General features: G+C 33.8%; 1 non-coding gene across 1 annotated transcript; it reads left to right on the top strand.

The window, feature by feature from the left end:
* The first annotated feature begins 11,350 nt into the window (after window positions 1-11,350).
* On the top strand, window positions 11,351-11,468 carry LOC145997810 (U5 spliceosomal RNA). Its single transcript, XR_014443200.1, has one exon. It is a non-coding gene; the product is annotated as a U5 spliceosomal RNA (small nuclear RNA).
* The last annotated feature ends 8,276 nt before the right edge of the window (window positions 11,469-19,744 follow it).

Here is a 19,744-nt window from a genome sequence, read left to right as displayed (position 1 = left end):
GTATGCAATATCATGGTCTCTACAAGCAGCATCTAGGGGATTAACACCAGGATCCCCTCTGTTTAATCTATGATCCAATTTTGTACCGGGACCACAATATTGATAGCCTGGAATGTGTAGTTCAAATGGCAGCTTGTTTATAATGTCATTAACAAGGCCCCGACCCTCAGAAATATTCCAAAATTTAGGTGGTAGAGTATTAATAATTTTTATGAGATATCCAATCCCCTTAGTGTCATTCACTATAAAATTAGACAATTTGGTGCTTATCATGTCCATAATTCCAACCTTTTCATTGTAAAAATTGTGGTTCCCAGCATTTTCCTCCCCAGCTATCACCAATAGCCTATCTACAAGTTTCCTGACATCATCAACCCACACAAATTCTTTGGGCAGGGTGTTGTATTGTTTGATTCCACTGCCAGTTTTAATCTGTGACCATATGGGCTTGATTAAATTGTTGTATTTTGCCCCACTGCTCGACTTGACTCTTTTTTGTGTGGGATCATTGTTCTGGTATAGAGCATCTGATTTTATTAATATTTCTTTGTAATCCTCATAATCTTGATCTGTATAGCTGCCAGGCCTTTTCCTAGTCATCAATTCCCATAATCCAGGTGTTCCGGAGTACTTAACAAAAGCACCTTTTTCTCCAAGTCGAGATTCTGAATATACAATTATATCATCTCCCATAAATGTTACTCTGAAATTGCCAATTCTATGTATGATGCTACCATCAAGCTCTGTGTCAGCATATAAGCCAAAGACCTCATCTTTATTGTCTTTAGGTGTGGTTAAATATTTTTGAGCAAGAAGACCCAATTCAATAGGATCCTGACTAGCCTCAATTCTTCTAGGAGCAACAGGACTAGGTGTATGAATACTGGAAAGTGGGGTGAATGGATAATCTAATATGTTCCTAGCAGCTACAGGTACAAGCTCTGTGAGCAAATTTTGATTTTGCTCTGTAACAGTTTTGATATTCTTACCTAAATTATTAATAGCATCAATTACAGGCTGTTCTGTTTGTTTGTGTTTTTCATAAATTCCTCGGTTCTCTGATTTCCATCCCTTAAATCTTTTTACAAGATAATCTCTTAATTTAAGATCATCAATTATTGGCCTTTTCATGGTTATTTATTTATGTTTCAATGTCTAAAAAATTGTTGATTTTATTTCTATATTTACCAGTGTTGGGTGTTCTTGTCATATCAATTGTGACAAACCCATAACTGTCCTGGTTCCAACACCAACTGCAAAACTTGGAAAAATCATTGTAGCTCAGGTCCCCACCTACATGTTCATCATGTATGTGTTTGAGGTTGGTATGGTCTTGATGAAACACACATATAAAATTGCTGTTGTCTCGGATCAGCTGCTTGGGTATTTTTGAAAAAGTCTGTGCCAGGTAGAAGCAATCAATGTTTTTGTGCCGGCCCTGTGTAAAAAAATTCCTAACCTTGTTTTGATTATCCAATATAATGTCATCAAACACAACAACAGAATTATCGAGACATTCATCAAGTGGCTTAACATCTGGTTCAAAAGTGGCAATATCCAATCCATCATATAGCTTCATCAGCTGCTGATATTTTAATTGTTCCAAGCTCTTGGAGAAGATATACAAGTGCCTGTTTTTCCAGTCTAACCAGTTGGGAGCCAGTAAAAAATTATCAACCATTAGTGTAGTTTTACCACAAGCAGATGGCCCAACAATAAGACACCTAATATTATCAGGTAACAATTTGCCATTTCTCTTATTCTGTTGTTCAGGTTCTGGCAGCCTTTTTATAACATCCCAGGTGCTCATATTATTATTTTGTTTGCATCGATCCAGCTGTGTTCTGGAAGTCCCAACCATTTGACAAGTAACTTATTGCCTTTTCTGCGGATGATTTTTTCTATGAGATATGTGTCAGGCTGTTTAGTTTTACTGAGCTCTTGTTCATAGAACCTGCCTTTGAGAATTTCTCCTCGGTGATCCTTTATTATATATGTGTTAAGAGTCCCGGGTTTAACTTGAACCACTGTAAATAATTCAGTGCTCCAGTTTCTTGTAAAGCCTCTCTTGAATAAGTGCTTATATTTGCTGATTCTTACTTGATCACCCACCTTGTATTTAGGTTTTTTTGCTGTTGGCTGATATTTAGGATAATAAACAGTACTGATTAATTTTTGCTCATCAGATGAAGTTACTTCAGAGGGTTTCATGTTGATTGTGGAATGGACCGAGTTGTTATATTTATGTAGAAGTTCTGGAAGAATATTAATCCATTTATAATTACCCTGCAGTGTAAATTGTTTATACATAAGATTTTTTAAGGTTCTGTTGAATCTCTCTACAATTGAGGCCTTGAGGTCACTGTAACTCGAATAATGTTTAATTGCCTGGCTTTTAATAAATTGTTGAAACACTGAATTATAAAATTCTTTGCCATTATCTGTTTGCAAATAGCGCGGGGATCTTCCACTCTGATTGATGATTGTCCTGAGGGCTTCTGTAACACATTTTCCAGTCTTGGATTTGAGTGGCACAGCCCAGGCAAATTTTGAAAATGTGTCTATTACAGTGAGTAGATACTTGTAGCCCTTGTTGATTTTGTCTAAGTTTTTCAACTGCCCACTTGCCATTTCAATCAAGTCGCTTTGCCATAAATCATCTATGCCCTTTGTGACTACTGGGAGTCTCTTAAAATTATGTCTGGCCTGTCTGTGTAATTCATCAACAATAATTTTTCTAGACATAATATGTAAACAAGAATATTGCAACTATGGGGTGTTCAGCAGCTGAGACTGCAGGATTTTCTAAATATAATTTGTCTCCAATTTGTATTTTAAATTCCAAAGAGCCATCATCTTCAGTATAGGCTGTTTCCAATGTATTGGGATCTGTAAAATACTCCAATTCTACACTAGTGATTTTCACTTTGTTCTCAGCATTTGTTATTGATAAGGTAGGGTAGTGGTGTGCCTGTGGCTGAAGCCAATATTTGATCTTGATTGGTCTCAATGTGCCCCCAACAAAAAATTGGTAATAAAATTGTGCAGGGGACAGCATATATATTTTGCCACCTGGTGTAAATGGAGAATCATATTCTTTGTTGGGGATGCTGTACAATTCAAGAATTACTGAATGTTTTGGATTCTCGATTATGCCTGTTATTTCTTTTTCTGCTGTGAGCAATCTGCTTGTTACAGATTCAAGGTGCTCATTGATGGTCCTAACAATCTCATCGTGCCCAGGCTTGATTCTTATGTCAACAGCAAGTTTTTTGTATTGTTGCACAATATCTTGAAGCTGGGTGGCAAAAACAGACAAAGCATTTGCTTGATTGGATTCCATGGTCCCTAGCTGTTGCTTGATATTAGCAACAATTTGTTGCAAATTTTCAACAATTGCCAATTTTGAATTTTGAGCTGTAAGATCATGGACCTGTCTTCTGATATCCTCAAACAGGGCATGCAATTCATTAATATGTTGATTTGTTGGTAGAGTGGCCACTGTCTGAGTGAGATGTTTGATCTCTGCTTGGATATTCTTGATATCTTCTGATTTCAATATCCGATTCACTGCCCTCTTAATATTTTTAAGTTCCTGTGATGTAGGAAGATTTGAGACTGTATTTTGCAAAGATTCAAGTGCCAATTTCACATTGTGTAATTCAGAAGCATCAGCCACATTTTGCATAGCATTTTGGAGCAGAGCTATATCTGCCTGAGAGGGTGTGGATTGTTGTAAAATTTCAAGTTTTGTTTGGATATCATCTATCAAGTGATGAAAATGAGATAGTTCAGATTCAGTGTTGAGGTTTTCAAGCTTTGTGATTTGTTGCTGGACACTGACAAGGGTATCTACAATCCCAGGCAATCTGGATTCTAGTACATTTGCCAAATCACTTTGCACTGCTGCTATTGTACCTTCAAGATGGGTTATGGAACTTTGAATTTTTCCAAAATCTTCATATGTTTCAAGTTGCAGCTTAATATTTGCTACACTCCGAGTTATTGCATTCAAAGCATCAGAAGATGGCAAGTTGTTCATAAAATTTTCAAGTGTCTCAATTTTTTCTTTAACCTCGGCTATGGCATTGTTCAGAGGATCCAGATTAGGTATTTGGAGTGACTGAATCTGTTCCTTTAGAGTGGAAATCACTAGATCAAAATCTTCTTGTGATTTTATGCTTTTGACAATTGTTTGGAGTTGTGTCTGGACATTATTTATTTGCTCTTCCAATTGTTGTTTCAATTGCTCAGAATTGGTAGCCTGGGTCTTAAATTTGGCTTGAAGAGCTGCTACAGCTTCTTCTAAACTTTGAAAATTATCCAATGTGACCAAATCAGTATATTTCTGAAGCAACAATTTGAGTTCAGAATCAATTTTAAGAAGAGGGTCCATGCATTGTGATTGCAAATTTGTAATTTCTAATTGAAGACTGGCATTGAGTGTAGTTTGTAAAGCTTGTAAATCACTTCTTAATTTCTTGACTCTGATATCAAGCATCAAAATCTCATCACTGTGATCTTCATGTCTTGTATGGCCAAAAATATCATTAGGCATTGTTGTTTTAGTAGTTATTTATTATTGAATACCTGATTCTTAATTCTATAAAAAAGGGTATAAGCTTGTCATAGGATCCAGGGACCTCAATATATAAGCAATCACCAGCAGAAACAGTATATACAGTGCCAGAAACCATGTTTGAGTGCTTAATTCTGTAAATATTTCTCCCTATTGAAATTTTAACATCACCCTCAGGGGTTGTAATAAATTGCAATTGCCCACCTACAGGTAATTGGTAATGATTTAAATTATTGTTAAATATGTACAATATTTTACCTGTTTCATCATCAACATCTGTAAATATGCTGTTCAGATGAATAATTAACAAGCCACTCAGTTTAGACAGCATATCAGGAGAGGGTTGTGGTGCTGGCAGCTCCATAATAGCCTGTTTTTTAAACCCAAATAAGTTCATAGGCATGTTTATTTATTTCAAATCATGCTCTGGAATTGGGCATTGATTGCCATTTTTCAAATCACAATGCCCCCATGGTAGAGTATGTATGCCACATGATAAAATGCATCTCTTATCATCATGTGGGTCCAGAGCCACTTTTCTTACAACATTTGAGGTCAATAAGTGATCCACACTCTGGATTCTGGATTCTGATGTTTTGATTAAATTCTGGGATTTGAGGCAATTTTTATAATCTTCAAATTGGAGCTCTTTTTCCACAGCTACTTTGCCAATGCCCTTGGCTTTTTTGACAACAGCACTACATGTTTTAAAACTGTACATCTTGGCACTTAACCCAGCAAATTCCACAATAACATCACCAAGTGTCTCATCTTTTAACTTGCCGGGCACCTTTTTGTTGTGGGGTTGAATATTCAAATGGCCTGGCAATTCACTGGTGTCAAAATATTTAAACAATTCAGGCTGGGTCATATCTTGATAAACATCTTCTGTTTTAATATCAAGAACAAAACTATCCGTGTCCATGTACATCAATTTTACACGATCCTTATAAAAAGGTTTCAACACATCATAATACAATATTAACATATGTAATTTGGCCAAATCCAATATTGCAGCCCCTACATAAATAGGCTTATCAAACTTAATTTTTGTTTTTTTCATGTTGAAAAGTGCCATATTTTCATCATAAATTCTTCTATAATTGAAATTAGGTTTTGCAACCAATTTTTTGCTCAGGCTGGGGTCAGTAATTATTTTAACATCGGTATGTTTTCTGACATTTTCAATTGTTTTGCCATATACAGAATTTACCATCAATTTAAACAAGCCCTTATCAAATTGGCTCTTTGCAGATGTTCGAAGCTCTGTATTTGTATTAATGTATGGTTTCAACCATTCTGAGTGCCTGAACCTCAAAACTTTTCCAACTTTGGTCACTTGGACACCATGTTTCATCAGGAACTGGAGGTTCTTGTAATATATGACATAGCCCTGTTTTGACTCCAGTGTCATCATGAGCTTCTTCTGTTTAGAGCCAGGTGAGCACTGAACCTCAGGAATTGGGGGCAGATCAGAAAATTTATTGTGTAAATTTTTTGGAATTATCAGATCAACCTCTAAGAAGAGGCCATGTTCACGGTCATCAAAGTTCTGAAAATCCTCAATATTGAAATCTTCGACCCACTCAAGCCCTGCATATGGCAGTTTTTGCATCATGGCATGACCATAGAGGCTGTTTGCATCTACATACTGTATATAATTTGATGGCAATTCTGGATTATAATCACGCATATATTTGTTATTTGCTCTGGCATATCTCTGAGAACATTGCACCATCCCCCCTCTTATACCTTGCTCCATAAACAGATACATATTTTGATCTGGGATCAGATCCAATTTCTTTTTAGTGTTTAAAAACATTGCATCCCATGCTAGGCCCGGGGCACTGTAAAAATACACTGGGTCCAGTTTATAATTTTGCATAGAAGATTTTCTGAATGCCTGCAATATATCAGCTAAGAGGGTCACATCAAGTTTTAAATATGCCATGTGATAATCACCAAATGTCTTGCATTTTAAATTGTTCCACATCAATTGGGCATGGTGATAATCATCATCAGTGATTCCAGATCCTCTGATTCTGCTGTAAAACTCATGTTGTGGAGGCAGGGAGCACTCATCAAATTTAGAAAAATCTGTAACATAATCATATGGATATACACCCTTCCGCCTAATTAATTTCAGGTCCTGATTTGGAAACAATGCACTTGTAATTTTGAATTGATCATCAGATAATTGAGTGGCCAGTGTAGCCAGGCTAGCAGATAAAATTCTGTAAGAATCAAGAAATCTTATGTGAATAGGAGCACCATTAACTTTAATTATTTTGCTAATAGATATATATTTTTCATCATTTTCAGCTAAAATATTTAAATTCTGCTTCTCAAACCCCTCATATCTGATCAGATGATGAAAATCATAATTGGATGCTCCATGGCAAAATATGGGGACAAATTTTGGTCTCTTGATCTTAATATTACAGCTATTACACAGGGCCATTAAGAATTTACCATCTGTATGAGAATGGTGTTTCACCTTGATATTTGTATCTGAAAATTCAGAATCACATACCGGGCATTTTTCTGCATTGTTGAAATCCTCAATCTGTTTCTCTGTTAAAGGCAACATGGGTTTTGATTTTAATAAGATGTTAGATGCTATGTCACGGCACTCATTTTCTATTCTATGTGCAAATATTTTGATGGCATCTGGCCCCATGTATGAATCTTTTTTGGTAACAACACCATCCTGTACAACCACATAACAAAAGCTGGAAGGTTCATGTAGCTGGTATGGTGTAATTGAAGATTCTTCAGGATCTGGATTGCAGGATGCAAGAGATTTGAGATTTGATTCAGAATCACAGACAATATATACTGGGTGTTCCAACAAGGCTTCAAATTTTTTGAATTTGCAATTTTCACTTGGATTAGGCATCACCATATGAACAGGTTTATGGTTCCCACAGTATTTCAGATGCTCAATTAACTTGTTTTTGGCAATTTCTGCATTTTTTTCCTGAACCCCATTTACCATTTTCCTGCCATCAAATACAGTTAAACATCTTCTGCACAACTTAAATATTCTATTAGATTTGTCTAGTTGTGTTCTCACTAAAGCTTCAAGATTATGTATCAGAGTGTAATGATATTTGCCATCCCCTTCAATTAAGAGCAAATCAATTGGAATAGCAGATTCATCATCAATTGTACTGATTCTGAGAGGTTCTATCGGGCAATTGCCAGTGGAACAAATAAATACATTAATAGATAATTGTTTGCCATTGATATGCCTGGCCTTTTTTTCAAATTTATCAATATTCTGAACAGACATTGGATATTCCAAACCCTCCATTGCATCGTCAAAAAAATGTACATGTTGTTTGTAATAACTTATTCTTTCAGGATGCCTTAAAACTGGAAACAAAGCAGCTAAAATACACCACAAAAAACATTTCTCATCATTATTTTCAATATTAACCACGGCTGTTTTGTTTTTAATATTGGCTGGTAATGGCAGATATGTAGATCCTTGTAATGGAGTGAATTCAGAAATATTAACATATAACTTGTGAGGAGAGCCGCATAGGCTCCATCCAGACTCTTTTGCCGCAAATTCAGAGTGTTTAATGTTCAATTGATCCATTAAACTGCTTATTATTGTGTCTGAATTTGCATTTGAATATACCGGTACAGTTTCTGTTCTGTGGGGCTGTGTAAATTTTGTGCCATTTGGTTTCTTATATTGAGTATACAATTTGAGGGAGAGCTTATAAGAGCCATTTTGTGCATTTAGAATTGCCTGCAGATCAGGATTTACACTGTTCAAAAAATTGTTAATGCCACATCTTGGCTCTGATACAAACCGATAATTCCTAAGTTGGGCATTAAAACTGCTATGGATAGGTTCATAGCGTGGCTGCTTTGCTGCTCTGGCATTAAGAGGTGCTTCATGCTTCCTTTTCAGACCAGATGTAGATGGTTGTGGGGGCAATGTTGATGACTGTACAGAACAAGTATCTTTATGTGTATATGTGAAGTATTGCATGCTGTATTTTCTATTGCATTTGGGGCATATTTTTGTGGGAGCTCTGTATTTGTCTGGGTTACAAATCTTTTGGTGTCTGGCCCAATTAGAGCTAAATATATTCTTATTACACTGATTGCAATATTTTTGATTCGGCATTTTTGTTGTTGGTTTATTATATATATTTCCTGGGCTTCAATTCAAAACTCTATGCTGGATAAAAATATCAGTTGGGTTCAGCACTGTGCTGTGTATATGTGTGTGTGTGTGTATGTGTGTATGTGTGTTAATATTTTTGGCTTTGGTATTTATATAAAATTTCCTGGGTTTTAAATCAAATCTTTATGCCTATTATGACAGGTTGTAAGGCCAATAACCCACAAGTAGAAAAAAAGAATAAATATTCATTCACACATACCTGCACGAACATGCACATCTTGAATGGCAATGACCCAGCACTGAGTATTATGTATTGATTTTTGTATAACAAGCTGGGACAGATATAGGCCAGACTCTAAATAAGAGTGGATTACAACAAACAAGCTAGATGTAACAAATATCAGGCAAAATATTGTTCAATATATATTTAATATGAATATTAAATCAAACAGGCCTGTAAGTATGAGAAGCACTGTAAAAACACATCTGTTCTCCTCAACCACTCTCACAATACTGGCTGATACAATGCAAAATCTCTTTATATACCCTAATTTCACGGGAATTTCCCGGCTGATGCAATTTTGTTTGCACGCAAAGCTTCAATACTCAGAAATTGCATCAGCCGGGAAATTTCCGTGAATTTTGTTTTTTACAAGAATTTCCCGAGGGTTTTTTCACAGAAAATTCCGAGGGGGCATATTTTTCACTGAAATTTCCCGGCTGATGCAATTTTGTTTGCACGCAAAGCTTCAATACTCAGAAATTGCATCAGCCGGGAAATTTCCGTGAATTTTGTTTTTTACAAGAATTTCCCGGCTGATGCAATTTTGCTTGCACGCAAAGCTTCAATACTCAGAAATTGCATCAGCCGGGAAATTTCCGTGAATTTTGTTTTTTACAAGAATTTCCCGAGGGTTTTTTCACAGAGCAATTCTAGAAGAATTACATTGTTTTAATATTAGATATACAAATTGAACCTGGTATCCAATTGAACTTAAACCTGAAGTAAATATGTATGGGTAGGTATGGGTTTAGCATAATTTCAGGTATAGCCAAAAAAATATCAATTTTTGACAAGTTTATGGACAACAATCTGGCTGATGCAACTTTTGTAAGTATGAGCAAATAAATCTGAGAGGGCTCTTCCTTTCTCATGGAATCCATGAGGGCTTTTTTACAAAAATCTTGGATTAGAGGGGGTGCCACACTTGAGCAAAAAGCTCATATAGGCATGTTGAGCTTGTTTTAAGTATAGCCAAACCTGCTTGAGAGGGGCTCTTCCTTTCCTGTCCTGGTTATAGCACAAATACAACTACTTATTTCTTTGTTTATTTCAAATGTTTAAACAAAGCGTTTGAAACATGTTTCTTTTCAGATTTGTTTAAAACACATTTTGATACTTGACGTTTGATAGTTTGTGATTATTTGTGTGTTTTGTAACTACGCGTTTTCTTTAAATGAGTATCATTCTCTTTATTGTGCATTAGAATCTGCTCAGTGGTTCAAAATGTACATCAAATAACACACATATGGTGATGAATACCGTGGGCCACGTTTAAAATTCATGGCTATGATTTATGAAGATGTTTAAGATTTAGTTCCATTCACGATGATAATTAATCAGAAGCTACCACTTGGACTCAGTGGGGCCTGGAAACTGTGGATTAGTTGGAGCTTCTCGAACAGCGTACAGGCGAGATTTAAGACTAACATAAATGTGTATTTTAAGAAGTTAGTCAAGCGTTTGCTTGTAATATGAACACAATCAATCCTTGGATGTTCTACAGATACATTATTTTTCATTATTCTTAAAAAAATGTCATCTTGGCATTTTGTTTAAAAGTTTTATTTCTTTTAAAAAAAATATATCCTTTTCGACAAATCAACATTAAAAGCATGTTAAAACAAACAAAAGAACACAAATTTGCCAACCCTGTATGGAAGTAACATTGTGAAAAAGAAGTCGTTAGCGTATGATAGGAAATTTTGGAACACAAAATTCCTTTTACCTATTTCTTACTCTCTAATTTACAATTGTCGAAATGTAACTTCCTTTGATGCCGAGAATTATTACGTTAAGTAATTTCCACGGAAATATCTTGTTTTGTATTCATGGCTATTGCCCAATCTATAGTAAATTTCGAGATTCCATCACTACATATATACGTGCAAGAATCGCATGACATGAAAGTGACCCGTCACAACCGAAATAACTGCGGTAATTTTCTTTCTTGCTTCGGTTTGGTTTCTTTACGAAACATTATTAAGCTTGCCTGTGGGAGAAAACCGAAAGTGTAATCGTCTTGTATATGAGAACAGGTAAACTGAAAATTCTACGTGAAATGGAATTTGTTGCCAAGTCCCCACTAGTTGAAATGGTGGCCGAGAGATGGCAGAATTTGCTGTCGGTTTATCATTTGTGTACGTTGGTCCGTGCACATGACGCAAATTAGAAATCGGCACGGATTTATATCCTTATTCTCTCCTATTAAGAAACGAAAATCACACAAAACGAGGTTTTATGTTTCAACAAGTAAAACAGCAATTTCCTACGGAACCTACACGTTCCCATGAGCAGTGAATTGAACTGCAACATTGGCTAGGAAAAATTGGTGGCCTGGAAACAACTCTGGTTTCCCTCCATACGCAAAAATCTTTCGCCTTTTACTAAAGATTTCCGTGGAGGGGAACAACAAACGAGTCTAATATTATTTTTTATAAAGGCTTGGTACAAACTGAGCCCGATTAGCAAACACAACGAAAACTGTAGGTGGAAATGTGTGCTCTTGCTCAGCTAGATAATCTCTCACCTTCTGAAATTTGCAGGCAGGAGGATCTGTATGGGCGCTTGCTGCTAAATTTCCAAATGCTCTTGTCATTTCACAACGAAGCCGAACATGGAAATGACTTCACAGGGAGGATTGTATGGAAACAGAGTTAGCATGATCAAAAAAAAGTGTTTTAAACAATATGTTTTCTCCGTTTAAAACATATTTCTTTGTTTATTTCAAATGTTTAAACAAAGCGTTTGAAACATGTTTCTTTTCAGATTTGTTTAAAACACATTTTGATACTTGACGTTTGATAGTTTGTGATTATTTGTGTGTTTTGTAACTACGCGTTTTCTTTAAATGAGTATCATTCTCTTTATTGTGCATTAGGATCTGCTCAGTGGTTCAAAATGTACATCAAATAACACACATATGGTGATGAATACCGTGGGCCACGTTTAAAATTCATGACTATGATTTATGCAGATGTTTAAGATTTAGATCCATTCACGATGTTAATTAATCAGAAGCTACTATAACAATAATTACAATTTAAGATGGCGGTGTTTAGGGTTCGATTTTGGACTATGTTATATATTTATGGTATGGATGTTTAAAATTGGAGAAATTTTAAATGTACCAATTTAAATTCGACACGGAATTGTTTATTCGTGTCTACGGTCCAAGCTCCGGCCAAGGTAAAAAGACGATGATGTTTTTTCTATATTGGTTTTTGTTTACAAGCCAAATGTTGTTTACAGGTAGGAATTAAAAATTGAAAAATTAGAAATTAGAACATTAGGATATGTTACGATATAATATTTAATATATTATTGTAGAAATATTTACTATTCAGCTCGCCTACTGAGGCACAAAAAAAACACACTGTTATTGATTTATAATGCACCGAGTTTCAACAAGTGAGCAACGCAGACCGCTGATGGTCGATTTTATATGTAAACACTATATTTGAGCACCCAAAGCTAGGAATTTAATTATGGTCTAGAGAGAGAAAACAATTTTTTTTTGATTTACAACGGTGCTGAAAAACAAAGTTTCTATTTGAAATTTTCAACTGTGAATGGGTGTTGTAAAACTGTTTTTTAAGAATGTTGAACTGCTAAATTGAAATGTGTCTATCGAACTGCTATATTGAATTTTAATTTTCCACTGCCTCTGCTAAGTTTTTACTTTGTTTTTTTTTTTGTTCTCCAAAGAATTGTTTTTTATTCTATTGGTTGTTGAATTTTTTGCTCCGCCCACACGTGGTTTTTTTTTTTGTAGGGGCGATAATTGTAACACACGGGGTGGTTAAGGGTGAGAATTGTTTATTGAGAGGCGATAATTGTATAGTATGAAAACATAATAGCATTTTGTTTGAGAGCTGATTTCGAGGAATGAAAAGCATTTGTTTTAATTAATTTTAATGGCTTTCAGCTCAAATTTTATTCTACACAACTCGGACACTTTGGTAAAGTTATTTTTTTCTTTGCTGTCGAAATCGCATCGAAGCGAAGATATACTAAGAGAAATGTTCTGGCGGGGTTGAAATTCAAAATTTTGTATTTATTATTTTTGTCACTGAGCTGTCTATGAGCTAGACTAGCGGGCGGTGGTTTTGGAATTTATGCGTTTTGTGGAGAGCACTATGTGTAGGGCGACTGTTTAGAATCCGAGCCTGGCCACCTGCACCGTCTCCCGAGAACAGAGGTTTTTTGTTTTTAAAAGGGAGAAGAAAGTTTTTAAATTTTAAATGCCTGAAGTTTCAGGTGATTAGCTTTTTTTCGGCCGAAATTTTTTTGATAGGCTCCATCTGGGCTGGAATTATTTTGATGTGAGCCAGAGTTTAGACGAATTTGTACGGGACAGATATGGGAGTTTATTGCCGGACACACTGTTTTCTCCCTTTTGAAGTAGGGGCGGTGATATATGGGAGGCTTTATGGGAATGAACGCTGGCTTTGCTGGCTTCTCGGGGCATCTGGTTTTTTTTTTATAGAGCAGAAATTAAGATTTTGGGGGAAAGCTATGGAGATTTGTAATTGGCACATTTGGGGATTTGTAATTGGCACATCGGTTATACATCCCCCTGCTCCCGAATAAAATTTGTTGAACTGTAGGGAAGCAAATTTTTTTTTTTTTTTTTAATTTAGCTGTTGTGTTGTTTTCTGCAGGATTTTTGATGTGTTTTGTTTATTGATGTTAATTTAGGTTAGAATGTAATTCTAGCATTTTTAGATTTAAGTGTTTGGGTTATATTTGTTTTTTATGGGCAAGTTTGTCTGTTTTTTTTTTTATGGTTGTAGTTTTTTTTTGCTGTTTTTTTTTGTTTGGGTTGGCTTTGGGCAAGTGAGTTGTGTTTTTGCTGTTTTATTTGGTGTTTTTGGCATTTTAATAAAATATAAAATAAACTAAAAACAATAAAATAAATTAAAAAAAAGCGCATAAAAAATATAAAATAAAAAAAATTTCCTTATTTTAATATATATATCAATAATTTTTCAATTTTTAATTTCAAAACTAGCCAACAAATTTTTATATAATATTTTATTAAATCCTATATTAATTTTCATACTATCTTTATAAAAACTACAAATTTTTGTGTAATTTTCAATTTTCATAAAAATATAATCAAAAAACATAGTGGTCAAATGCACAAAAACAAAAAACTTAAAATAGTAAAAAAACTTAAAATTGTAACATATAAAAAAAATGCATAAAAATAAATTAAAACTTTCAACTAAACATATTCTAATACCTTTAAAACTTTCACAAAATAAAACACTACAGCCAAAAAAATAGCAAAAAAAAACACCAAAAAAACTCCAAACACATTTCTCCAGCTGATACAAAAACTCCAATCAAACAAACCAAATAGCAGAAAAAAAAAACAAAACAAACTACCATTCCAAAACAACTAAACAATAAAAGCATCCCGCCATTATTACCAACCGTATTCCTAAACCACTCGATGGCGCCCGAACAGGGAATTATTTACAAAACCAAATTGTCATTTGTTATATACTACTAAAATTCTAAATTTACACTAAATTTTAAAAAAAATCAAAACACTACAATAATAATTGCATACCTCGCAAATAAACTAACTTCCAAATAGCATAAATTAATAAAATAAAAACAACAAATTAACAATATTATTAAAATACACATACATAACAAAAAAAATACAAATAAAAAAAAATATAGAGCTAACTAACTAACTAACTAACTCTCTAGCCTTCTTAAACCCGAAGGTTCATGGCTGCAGCAACACAGGCCTTCCATCTGTCCCTATCTTGAGCAAGATCTATATACTCTTTTCCATCCCTACCGATTTCCTTTAGGTCCATCTCAACGTTGTCCCTCCATCTTCGTCTTGGCCTTCCTACAGGTCTCTTACCATCTGGTTTCCCAACAAGAATCCTGTAAACTCCTCTTTCCTCTCCCATTCGTGCCACATGGCCTGCCCACCTAAGTCTTCTTGATTTAATTATTCTAATAATATCTGGACATGAATACAAATTATGTAGTTCTAAATTATGTAACCTTCTCCACTCACCTGTCTCCTCATCCCTTTTAGGTCCAAATATTTTCCTAAGAATCTTATTTTCAAATACTCTCAATTTATGTTCCTCTTTTAATGTAAGGGACCAAGTTTCACACCCGTATAATACTACAGGCAAAATTACTGTTTTGTATATTTTAACTTTTAGTTTCTTAGATATTAAACGAGAAGACAAAAGTTTATGAAGAGAGAAGTAACATGCATTTCCTGAATTAAGCCTACTTTTTATTTCCTCTTTAATATAATTTTCATTTGTTAATATTACTCCTAAGTATTTGAATTTGGAAACTGGTTCAAACGAGTTGTTATCAATAATTAGATTTTGATTATTACCTAACACTTGGTTTCGGCCTGTAAGCATATATTTAGTTTTCTCTTTGTTAACTTCCAAACCTATCTCTTTAGCAGTTTTGAAAAATATTTTAGCATTATTCTTAATCGTATTTATATCATCCCCCAGTAAGTCTACATCATCTGCATATGCTAACAACTGAGTCACACCATTTAATTTTAGTCCTTCTTTAGTTTCTTTTACCTTCCGAACAGCATATTCTAAGGCAAAATTAAAGAGCAATGGAGATAATGCATCTCCTTGTTTTAACCCATCATGAATTATAAATTTGTCAGACATATTATTACCCACACGAATTTTACTTTCTGTTTCACTGGTGCATATTTTTATCATACTAACAAGCTTCTTAGGTATTCCAAACTCTACTAATATATTATATAATTTATCTCTTTTGACCGAATCATATGCTTTTTTGAAATCAATGAATAGCTGATGGACATTTTGATTATATTCCCACTTTTTTTCAAGTGTCTGTCTGATGTGAAAAATTTGATCTGTAGTTGATCTGTTACGTTTAAATCCACATTGATAATCACCTATAATTTCATTAGCATATGGGGTTAGTCTTGTTAAAAGAATGTTAGACAATATTTTGTATGTTGTTGAGAGTAGAGAAATTCCACGGTAATTATTGCAGTTCATTTTATCACCTTTTTTAAACACAGGAACAATTATGGATTCTTTCCACTGTTGAGGGATTTCTTCTTTATTCCATATTAAACAAATTAATTTATGAATTTGACATATTAATGAATTTCCACCATATTTAATTAACTCAGCTGGTATTAAATCAATGCCAGGTGCTTTGTTATTCTTAAGCCTTTTAATAGCATCTTTAACTTCAGTCAAGTTAGGTTCTGGAACTAAAGGTTCTGCTGTGTGGACTTCATTTACTTCTGATTTATCTCCTACATGGACAATTAAAAGGTCATTAAAGTAGTTCTTCCATCTATTTAGAATATCACTTGGGTCAGCTAGAAAATCACCGTCTTTATCTTTTATCAAGTTTACTTTAGGTTGCCACCCCTTTCTAAACTCATTTACACCTTTATATAAATCTCTGATATTTTTATTTTTGCTGTTTGTTTCAATTTCGTTAATTTTGCTTTTCAAGTAATCTCTTTTTTTACTTCTAAACATGCGGTTAACTTCTCGCTTTATTGTATTATAATTGCTTAGATTTGTATCATCAGAGTTATTTAACCACCTAAGTCTAGCCTGATTTCTTATTTCTATTAGATTATGACATTCATTATCAAACCATGGCTTACTTTTTCTTGGTTTATGGTATCCTATAGTTTCTTTAGCTGCTGATTCTATTGCATTACGTATGTGCTCCCAATTCTTATTTACGTCTGTTTCATTTATATTTTCATCATCATTTAAATCCTGCAAAACCTCAAATCTATTTGACAGTTTAATTTGGTAATCTTTCTTAATTCTTTCATCAGTAAACTTTCCTGTATCAAATTTTATAACTTTTAGATTTTGTTGCTTATGATTTATCACTGAGAGTCTTTCTCTTAATTTAGCAATTACTAAATAATGGTCACTGGCACAGTCAGCACCTCTATGTGTACGAACGTCAATTATACTAGTATGCCTTCTCTTATCAATGAGAATATGGTCTATCTGATTATGAGTTTTACCATCTGGAGAAGACCAGGTATATTTATGGATATCTTTATGTTTAAAGGTGGTACTTTTCACAATTAAATTCTTTGAGGTTGCAAAAGTAATCAATCTTATACCATTATCATTACTTAATTCATGAAGACTTTCTTTACCAATCGTGGGTTTAAATGTCTCTTCTTTGCCAATCTGTGCATTACAGTCACCTAACAGAATTTTCATATCATACTGAGAAAACTTATCAAAGACCTGTTCTAACTCTGTATAAAAATCATCTTTAGTATTATCATCTTTATCTTCCGTTGGTGCATGTATGTTTATTAAAATAATTTTACACCACCTACCGTGTAAAACTGCATATGATATCCTATCATTAATAAATTCTATTGTTTTAAGAGCCGAGATAATTCTATTATTTATGAAAAAGCCTGTTCCAAAATTATGATTTTCAGTACCACCATAGAAAAAAGTATAATTTTTAGTTTTACAATTCCCTTCTCCTGGCCACCTAACTTCCTGGACAGCTACTACATCTAATTTATACTTCACTATCTCATTAACTGTACACTGAAATGCCCCAGGCCGGTAAAGGCTCAGAACATTCCAGGTGCCTAATTTAATATCCTTATTCCTAACGTAGATCTTATCCTTAGTCCAGGGACCTCCCAAAGTAGTCCCCACCCGGAGATCCGAACGGGGGACTATTTTACCTCCGGAATATTTTACCTTGGGAACATCCATGGCCTTATATTTCTGTTTCTTGACATGTCTTTTTACAGTGCAGAGTTGTCAGCTCTACGCCTAACCCCCGATATGAATGGAGGAACTACTACACAAGACAAACACAAACATATTAGACAGCACAATTACTACACAAGACGAACACAAACACATTAGACAGCATAACTACTACACAAGACACACACAAACACATCACAACTACTACACAAGACACACACAAACACATCACAACTATAATACAATATAAACACACACACACCACAACTACTACACAATATAAAAAAACAAACAAACAAACAAACACACACACACACACACATACATACACTCGTGGAAGTGATCAATTTGCAATACCGGGACGGCGCCACTCGTGGAAATGAGCAATTTGCAATGTCGAAACGGCGACAAGACGCCACTCGTGGAACTGAAATTTGGCGCTCACGTATAGAAATTCCTAAATTATGTGGAATTAACACTGGTCTGATTGTCTATACACTACTGTGGTAGCCATAGACAAATGAGGTTCGGTATTCGTTGTGTACTTGTTGCTGTGTCTACAGCGTTGCCGCATTGTTACTTTTTCATTTGGGGTATGAAAATAATTCACCAGTTTTATCTGAAAGTCCTTTTTCAATCGATTTTATAACCCGTCATCATTTATTGTAAATCTGCTCCACTACCTTTTACATTTTTCCTAATTACGGTCCAGGAACCTTTTTTCCGGATCAATTCAAAATACGGTCCAGGAACCTTTTTCTCTTTCTTTTTTTCTTTATTATACATAAACTAGTTGCCTTGTATGCAGGCACAAACTCTATTCATATTTTTAGCTTAAAATGTGTAATTTTTATCATACAATATTATTTATTCTTTAGATGATAACATGTTGAAATTTTAACTTATGGTATTAATATAATTTATGCTTCATGAATAAGATGGTATTATAGCCATAATTAGTTTTCATCAGTTGATACAAATAGTGTTACACATTAGAACTCTAATGTTGTTTACATACATATGGAACTTTATAGGTGTTCACACATATTTTTCAAAATAATTTTTGGCACTCAATAAAATTGTGTTGCCTGTCATATATTAAAAATATTATTATTTATTTGATTTGGTATTCATTGTATGTACTTGTATGATATTTTGTTCACTATCATCCATGTGTATTGGAAACCAAAATGGCAGTTGCATATTTATATTATCTTGATTATTGTAATTTAATACATGACTGAATGTTCTTATTATTTTGGATAATGATATGTAAGTCAGATTAATGTTTATTTTAACATGTGCAACAGCACACTACAAAGGATAATGGTCAGACAATTTTTTATTCAAGACACACACATTATATATAAAGTGTTATCTCTTTATGATGTGATCATAAAATTGTTCACGAATTATTATTTTATTTCGTCAAGCTTAAATTCATTGCTAATACATGTTTAGTATACACAACATTTTCTTTAAATGTATAAGTAAATTAGTTAGTCTTAAACTTAATTTTTGCGTGGGTTCGCCCTGTTGTGCGCCAAATATAACGAGTCCATTCAGATGCAAAAAACTAATTTTAAAAGCAAAATAACTTAATCGCTACCATAAAAATAAAATATAATAAATTCATAAACAACCATGCATTAAAAATTTCTAGTATTGTTTTATAATGCCAAAAGGAAAAAATATATTAATCTCATAACTAAAAAAACTATAATTAAAAAATAGCAGCATCAATAAAAAAACTTAAAAATTCCCTGAATAAAAATTTGAAAACAATATAGCAATTATATAAAAAAATAAATTCAATTAACAAAAAACTAAATCAAAATTTGCATAAAAATAATAAAAAATTAATTAAAAAAAATAAACAAAAAAAAAACAAAATAAATGCACCCTTAAAAAATTATAATAATAAATTAATTGTTAATAAAATAAAGCCAATAAAAATTAAA

The sequence above is a fragment of the Lepisma saccharinum genome, chromosome 13, assembly GCF_977018435.1.
Source record: "Lepisma saccharinum chromosome 13, izLepSacc3.1, whole genome shotgun sequence".
Classification (NCBI taxonomy): domain Eukaryota; kingdom Metazoa; phylum Arthropoda; class Insecta; order Zygentoma; family Lepismatidae; genus Lepisma; species Lepisma saccharinum.
Note: the sequence above shows the minus strand (reverse complement) of the source record. Positions and strands in the feature narration are given on the sequence as shown.